We start from the raw sequence: 7,500 nt of genomic DNA, 5'->3' as shown, positions 1-7,500 counted from the left end.
AAAAAAGAAAATAATGAGAAAAAGAAGAAGAAGAAGAAAAGAAGAAGAAGAAGAAAAGAAGAAGAAGAAAAGAAGAAGAAGAAGAGGAGATGAAGAAGAGGAGAAGAAGAGAAGAAGAAGAAGAAGAGAAGAAGAAGAAGAGAAGAAGAAGAAGAGAAGAAGAAGAAGAAGAAGAAAGGTAGAAGTAGAAGAAAAAGAAGACGAAGGAGAAGAAGAGAAAGAAGAGGAAGAGGAAGAGGGAGAAGAAGAAAAGAAGAAGAAGAAGAAGAAGAAGAAAAGAAGAAAGAAAAAGGACAAGAGGAAGGAGAAGGAGAAGAAGAAGAAGATGATGATGAAGAATAGAAGAAAAGGAAAGGAAGAAGAAGAAGAAGAAGAAGAAGAAGAAGAAGAAGAAGAAGAAGAAGAAGAAGAAGAAGAAGAAGAAGAAGAAGAAGAAGAAGAAGAAGAAGAAGAAGAAGAAGAAGAAGAAGAAGAAGAAGAAGAAGAAGAAGAAGAAGAAGAAAAAAGAAGAAGAAGAAGAAGAAGAAGAAGAAGAAGAAGAAGAAGAAGAAGAAGAAGAAGAAGAAGAAGAAGAAGAAGAAGAAGAAGAAGAAGAAGAAGAAGAAGAAGAAGAAGAAGAAAAAAGAAGGAAAAAGAAGAAGAAAAAAGAAGAATAAAAAAAGAAGAAAAAGAAAAAGAAGACAAATCCGACGACGACGATGACGACGACTACGACAGATTCCTCGTTTGTTTTGCAACCCAGAGAGCTCCGTCTGCGATGGCATTGAACATACCCAGAGTCTTCCATGGCCAAGTTGATCCTATCAAGAATCACGAACTAGTCTTTCCGGACCAATTTGCCCTCATCAACCTTTGCTCGTCATCGTAATCACAAACTCCGTCCCAATCTGTGCGTCTCACTAATGACTAACTATTCAATGCTAATCAGTAACCACTCGGCCAATCTATAACATAACAACCTCTCATCATGCAATCGACATTCCAAGTCACATAAATTCCCCGATGATGTATTCCGTCTACATTAAGAATCATACAATATCAGACTTCCTCCCACATTCGGTGGACGTAATAGATTCTGATGAACAAAATGAGCGACGGATTTATCAAATATTTGCGGACCCATGATCTCCTCTTCGCTGAATAAAATCGTCCGTAATACGGGACATGGTACTAAATGGGTCGGTTATCTGAGTAGGAGTATCTTAAGTATTTGTGATGTCTTAACACAGCGATTTCGTTTATAAAAGAAAAAAGAAGAAGAAATCCGTCAAAGGATTGTGAGACAAAGATAACTCGATTTAACCCTTCAGAAGGGGATAAACCCCTTCCTTCCAGAGAGGTTATCTTCTTTCGTATTTTTTTTAAAGTGGGGTGAAAGGGGATTAACTCTAACTAGGTTAAACTTGGTTTAACTTAACCCCTTCCGGACTAAAGGAGACTCATGAGGTTAACGTAACTGCCATCCTAACTAACTCCTCTCCCAGCTTGAACGGGTTTATCTTATTTCGAACAAGTTCTGTACTGAAGTGTTCTTTCGCCCAGTTCCTGCAATGGATTGTATTTACATATTTTATTCTGGCTACCGCAGAGCTATTTCATTCAGCTCAGTATTGTCAGCAGACATCAAGAAATATCTTTCTCCTCCTTTACCACGTCCTCCTCCTCTTCCTCCTCCTTCACCTCCTCCTCCTCAGATCACCATGGAAACCGTAATCAATCATTACATCTACTAATAGACTTTGGTATCGCATTCTGAACCCTACGCACTTTACACACACACACACACACACACACACACACACACACACACACACACACACACACACACACACACACACACACACACACACACACACACACACACACACACACACACACACACACACACACACACACACAAACACAAACACACACACACACACACACACACACACACACACACACACACACACACACACACATACCAAACCACAAGACTTCTGACTTGGTACCAAGTCGACGACTCCACGGCCGCCGAGTGGGGGCATAGTTGCTTTTACATTCCATCTTGAGGACAGCCGAGCTCAATTCGATTCCGGGCCGACGCTTGGGGACTATAATCGTCGATCCGATTGGTAAAATCAATAATAATTACAACGGCGCTGATCACGGCGAATCCAATCCCCTAATGGGGCAATCGTGAGTACCCCGGAGGGTCCTTTTGGTGCCACGATGGAAAGCGGACGAATGTATCCATCGTCTTCAGACTTGTCTTCCCTCATTTCTCTCCTCCTCCTCCTTATCCTTCTTCTTCTCCTCCTCTTTCTCCTTCTTCTCCTCCTCTTCCTCCTCCTCATTCTTCTTCTCCTCTTCTTCCTCCTCCTCATTCTTCTTCTCCTCCTCTTTCTCCTCTTCCATCATCATCATCATCATCTTCTTCTTCTTTTTCTTCTTCTTCTCCTTCTTCTCCTTCTCCTTCTCCTCTTCCTCTTCCTCTTCTTCCTCCTCCTCCTCCTCCTCCTCCTCCTCCTCCTCCTCCTTCTCCTCAACCTTCTCCTCCTCAACCTTCTCATCAACCTTTTCCTCCTCCTCCTCCTCCTCCTCCTCCTCCTCCTTCTCCTCCTCCTTCTCCTTCCCCTCCTCTTCCTCCACCTCCTCATCTTTCTTCTCCTCCTCTTCCTCCTCCACCTCCTCATCTTTCTTCTCCTCCTCTTCCTCCTCCTCATCCTTCTTCTCCTATTCCTCCTCGTTCTTTATCCTTGTCTTCCCTATTTCTTCTCCTCCTCCTCCTTTTCCTTCTCCTCCTCTTCCTCCTCCTTCTTCTTCTTGTTCCTCCTCTTCATGCAGTCTACGCCTTCTAAGGACCTCTTGCTTCGGTCTTCCAGCTCCAGAAGGCGACGGCTTTCGAGTGGCGACCTGTCGATTGTGGGTCAGGATAGGAGCAAACGCGCGTGGGCAAATAATACTCACCCTTCGTATGGCAATGTCGCGTGGTCCTGCATATGCTGAGAGGTAAAGGATACACGGCAACCCTCCCTCCCTCCCTTCCTCCCTGCCTCCCTTCCTCCCTCCCTCCTTACCTACCTCCCTCCCTCGCTCATCAGGAGCAGCAGCGGCCGCAAAAACCTGCTCTTCATGCTCAAGGCCTGTATGTGTCGCGCCTACCCCCGCCTGCACACACTTGCTCACACCTGCACACAACTGCCCACAGCTGCATACATTCCCCCCATCCTAACCATCGGTGTGTGTGTGTGTGTGTGTGTGTGTGTGTGTGTGTGTGTGTGTGTGTGTGTGTGTGTGTGTGTGTGTGTGTGTGTGTGTGTGTGTGTGTGTGTGTGACAGACAGTGGGAGGTGATCCTCTCTACCGTCCGTCTTCCTTGCCCATCACTTCAAGGTACCCGTCGTTGGTCCCTACACAGCCTTACTCTCTGCCTCCTCGACTCTGGGAGAAACCAATATCCACGCGACAACGATGGTGCATGGAAGCGTGATCTCATTACTTCACACTGGAAATTACAAGACTGAAGAGGTTATCACACTGGGCTATTTTTCCTTCCACACCCTCCCTACCTCCAACCTTCATTTGAATAACAAGAATATGACTTCACTTACAGAAACCTAAACATCTCTTAGAACGTTTCAACAATATGTCTAACATTCGTATAGGTTTACAATATCTTAGTTCGTCATTCATCTTTGCTACATATGACGGAAAGATAATTTTTTTGGGGGGTATTTGAAAAATAAAATATTGTAACCGAAGTCGTTTTTACTCAAACGAATTCTCAGCTGTCGGTGCTGGTGAAGCCCATGGAAGCTGCCCAGTGTGATAGCTCCCTTAGGTGTGTAGTGTGATGTCCCCTTAGGTGTGTCCCGTTGCTCTTCGGTGCTTCTTCGTACGACGGGCGGGATCTCTCAATACGGTGTCCCCCTTGAGAGATTCTATTCTGGCTAAGAGACAGAGCATTTATTATATATTAGAGGATTTGAAACACAACCTGAGTGGGGTCTCGGACGATGAGGACCACTTTCAACCAGGGGTCCGTCCCCCTGAAACGAATAAAATTGTTCTTCTTCAGTCAGAACAGAATCTGAAATCCGTCACTCTGTTTAAAGGGTTAAGGAGGATGAGCCTAAAAGAAGATGGGACTAAGTTTCATCCTGAAGCATCCTAAAGCAGCTTGACAGGCTCAGCCTAACCTGAAGTAGCAACTTTTTATATATTTATAAAAAATAATCTTCTTTAAGGTTCTGTGATACAAGACTCGTTCAAGTTTTTTCCAAGTCACCCCTAAGAATGGGCTCTGTCTTCACCGAGCGGTCTAGAACGTCGCTACTAGCGGCGGAGGTTGAGGTGTTGGCGGTTCGAAACCCTGCCGCCAGCGTGTTGGACCAAGGGCATGGTTTATTAAATTACACGCTACAAAGTCCTGTAAGGGGCGCCGTTCAAGCCTTCTGATGATACACACACACGCAAACACACACACACACACACACACACACACACACACACACACACACACACACACACACATATATATATATATATATATATATATATATATATATATATATGTGTGTGTGTGTGTGTGTGTGTGTGTGTGTGTGTGTGTGTGTGTGTGTGTGTGTGTGTGTGTGTAGGTGTGTGTGTGTGTAGGTGTGTGTGTGTGTGTGTGTGTGTGTGTGTGTGTGTGTGTGTGTGTGTGTGTGTGTGTGTGTGTGTGTGTGTGTGTTTAGTGTGTGTGTGTGTGTGTGTGTGTGTGTGTGTAGTGTGTAGGTGTATGTGTGTGTGTGTGTGTGTGTGTGTGTGTGTGTGTTTGTGTGTGTGTGTGTGTGTGTTTGTGTGTGTGTGTGTGTGTGTGTGTGTGTGTGTGTGTGTGTGTGTGTGTGTGTGTGTGTATGTGTGGTCTTTTGGATCACGTGTTCGACTCGTGATCGACAGCTATTTCCCTCCTGGAAGAGAGCTCAGAGCTCGTAGGTCCGATCTATGGGTAATGCTATGACCTTTCACACACACACACCCCCAACTCCCCGCCCACGAGAGTCAGAGTAACGACCCGAAGCGCAGCTGTACCGAAATTAATTTTCGGCCCTGGGCAGGATTCGAACCAAGCACTACGCGCACCACCATGCTAGTAGTTCATCGTTCTACCAACTGCGCCACCGAGTCGTGTGTGTGTGTGTGTGTGTGTGTGTGTGTGTGTGTGTGTGTGTGTGTGTGTGTGTGTGTGTGTGTGTGTGTGTGTGTGTGTGTGTGTGTGTGTGTGTGTGTGTGTGTGTGTGTGTGTGTGTGTGTGTGTGTGTGTGTGTGTAGGTGTGTGTGTGTGTGTAGGTGTGTGTGTGTGTGTGTAGGTGTAGGTGTGTGTGTGTAGGTGTAGGTGTGTGTGTGCGTGTGTGTGCACGTAAATGTACATGCATATGTAAATTTTCATGTATATGTAAACGTACACATTTATATATGTGTACATCTACACACACACATTGTATCTCGATGCTGACAATTCACCGGCGCTTCTAACCCTTAGGCATAATACAACTCCGTTATAGAGAACCGATTTGGTTTCATGGAATTAGACGAATTCTTTGGGTCATCGAGACACGAAATACTTCTGGAATGTTGGGAGTCAGGGGAACAGGACGAGGGTACGAGGGGAAACAGGGTGTCGTCAGAGATGAGGAGGTATGGATGCGACGAGAATGTTCGCTTGTTAGGAGCGTCGGTGAGGTCTAAATGCATCAGGTGTAATGATCATCAGTTTTGATCATCTTTATGTACATATTCATTTGTTGATTGATTGATTTATCTATTATCTTATTTTTTCTAATTTATTTTTCTTATTATGGTTATTCATATTATCAATATTATTATTATCAATATTATCATCATCAATATTATTATCATCAATATTATTATCATTATTATTATCATCAATATTATTATCATCAATATCATTATCATCAATATCATTATCATCAATATTATTATCATCAATACTATTATCATCATTATTATTATCATCAATATTATTATCATAAATAATATTATCATCAATAACATTATCATCAATAATATTATCATCAATAGTATCATCAATATTATAATCATCCAAGAATCTTAAAGGAAATGAAATATGAGATTGTTGTTCCATTAGAAATTATTTTCAAGAAATTCATCATATCCGGAGATGTCCCAAGAGAATGGAAGCTAGCTAACGTTACTCCCATATTCAAAAAAGGTGACAAAAAGAAACCAAATAACTATAGGCCTATAAGTTTGACTTCAATCGTAGGAAAAATAATGGAAACTATCATCAGAGATGCTATCGAACATCATTTAGAAAGTAACCGTTTGATAAATGATAGCCAGCATGGTTTCAGACGGAAACGTTCTTGCGTGACTAACTTACTCGAATTCTACAACACAGTTATCTCGAATTATGACAAAAGAAACAATATAGATTTAATATATCTAGACTTTGCAAAAGCTTTTGATACCGTCCCACACGAAAGACTACTTACTAAATTAGCTTTGCATGGAATAAGTGGTAGCCTATTAGGTTGGACTAGTAATTGGTTGAATGGACGAAAACAGAGAGTTGTTTTAAATGGAAAAACTTCTGGATGGAAAAGTGTTGCAAGTGGAGTTCCTCAGGGTTCCGTTCTTGGGCCACTTCTATTCATAGTATATATAAATGATATAGACCATGGACTAAAATCTACTGTTTCCAAATTTGCTGATGATACAAAACTGTGCGGAGTGGCAAATGATCACTCAAACCAATTAGATATTCAAGAAGATTTAGATCAATTACAGCAATGGTCTGAAAAGTGGCTAATGAAATTTAACACAAGTAAATGCAAGGTAATGCACATAGGTAAAAATAACAGTAAGTACGATTACAAGTTATTTGGAAATTCGTTAACAAAAGTGAATAGTGAAAAAGATCTCGGCGTAATTATCAGTAACGACCTCAAATCATCCAAGCAGTGTATTTCAGCCTCTGAGAAAGCAAATAAGATTCTGGGACTGATTGCGCGATCTTTTGATTTCAAAAGTCCATCACTCATTAACAAGCTATATAAATCGTTAGTTCGTCCACATTTGGAATATGCTGTTTCCGTATGGTCACCGAATCTCATTAAAGACATTGACAGACTGGAAAAAGTACAACGGCGAGCCACAAAACTGATTCCAAATATCAAAAACAAATCATACGAAAATCGACTAAAGCACATGAATCTGTTTTCCCTAAAAAAGCGTAGACTCAGAGGTGACTTGATACAGGTCTTTAAGATTTTAAAGGGAATTGACAACATCAAAAGTGACAAAATTTTCACATTGAATGAGAATCAGACAAGAAACAATGGTCTCAAACTGTCCGGAAATAGATTCAATTTGGAAGTAGGTAGAAACAACTTTGCCAACCGTGTAGTTAATGAATGGAATAAACTTCCTGCACAGGTAGTGCAATGTAGTCCAGTTCGAAGCTTTAAGAATCATTTAGATAAATACCTAAGTA

Source organism: Oratosquilla oratoria, chromosome 13, assembly GCF_046742065.1.
Source record: "Oratosquilla oratoria isolate Oo_2021 chromosome 13, ASM4674206v1, whole genome shotgun sequence".
Lineage (NCBI taxonomy): Eukaryota > Metazoa > Arthropoda > Malacostraca > Stomatopoda > Squillidae > Oratosquilla > Oratosquilla oratoria.
The sequence above is the reverse complement of the archived record's forward strand: the minus strand, read 5'-3'. Positions refer to the sequence as shown.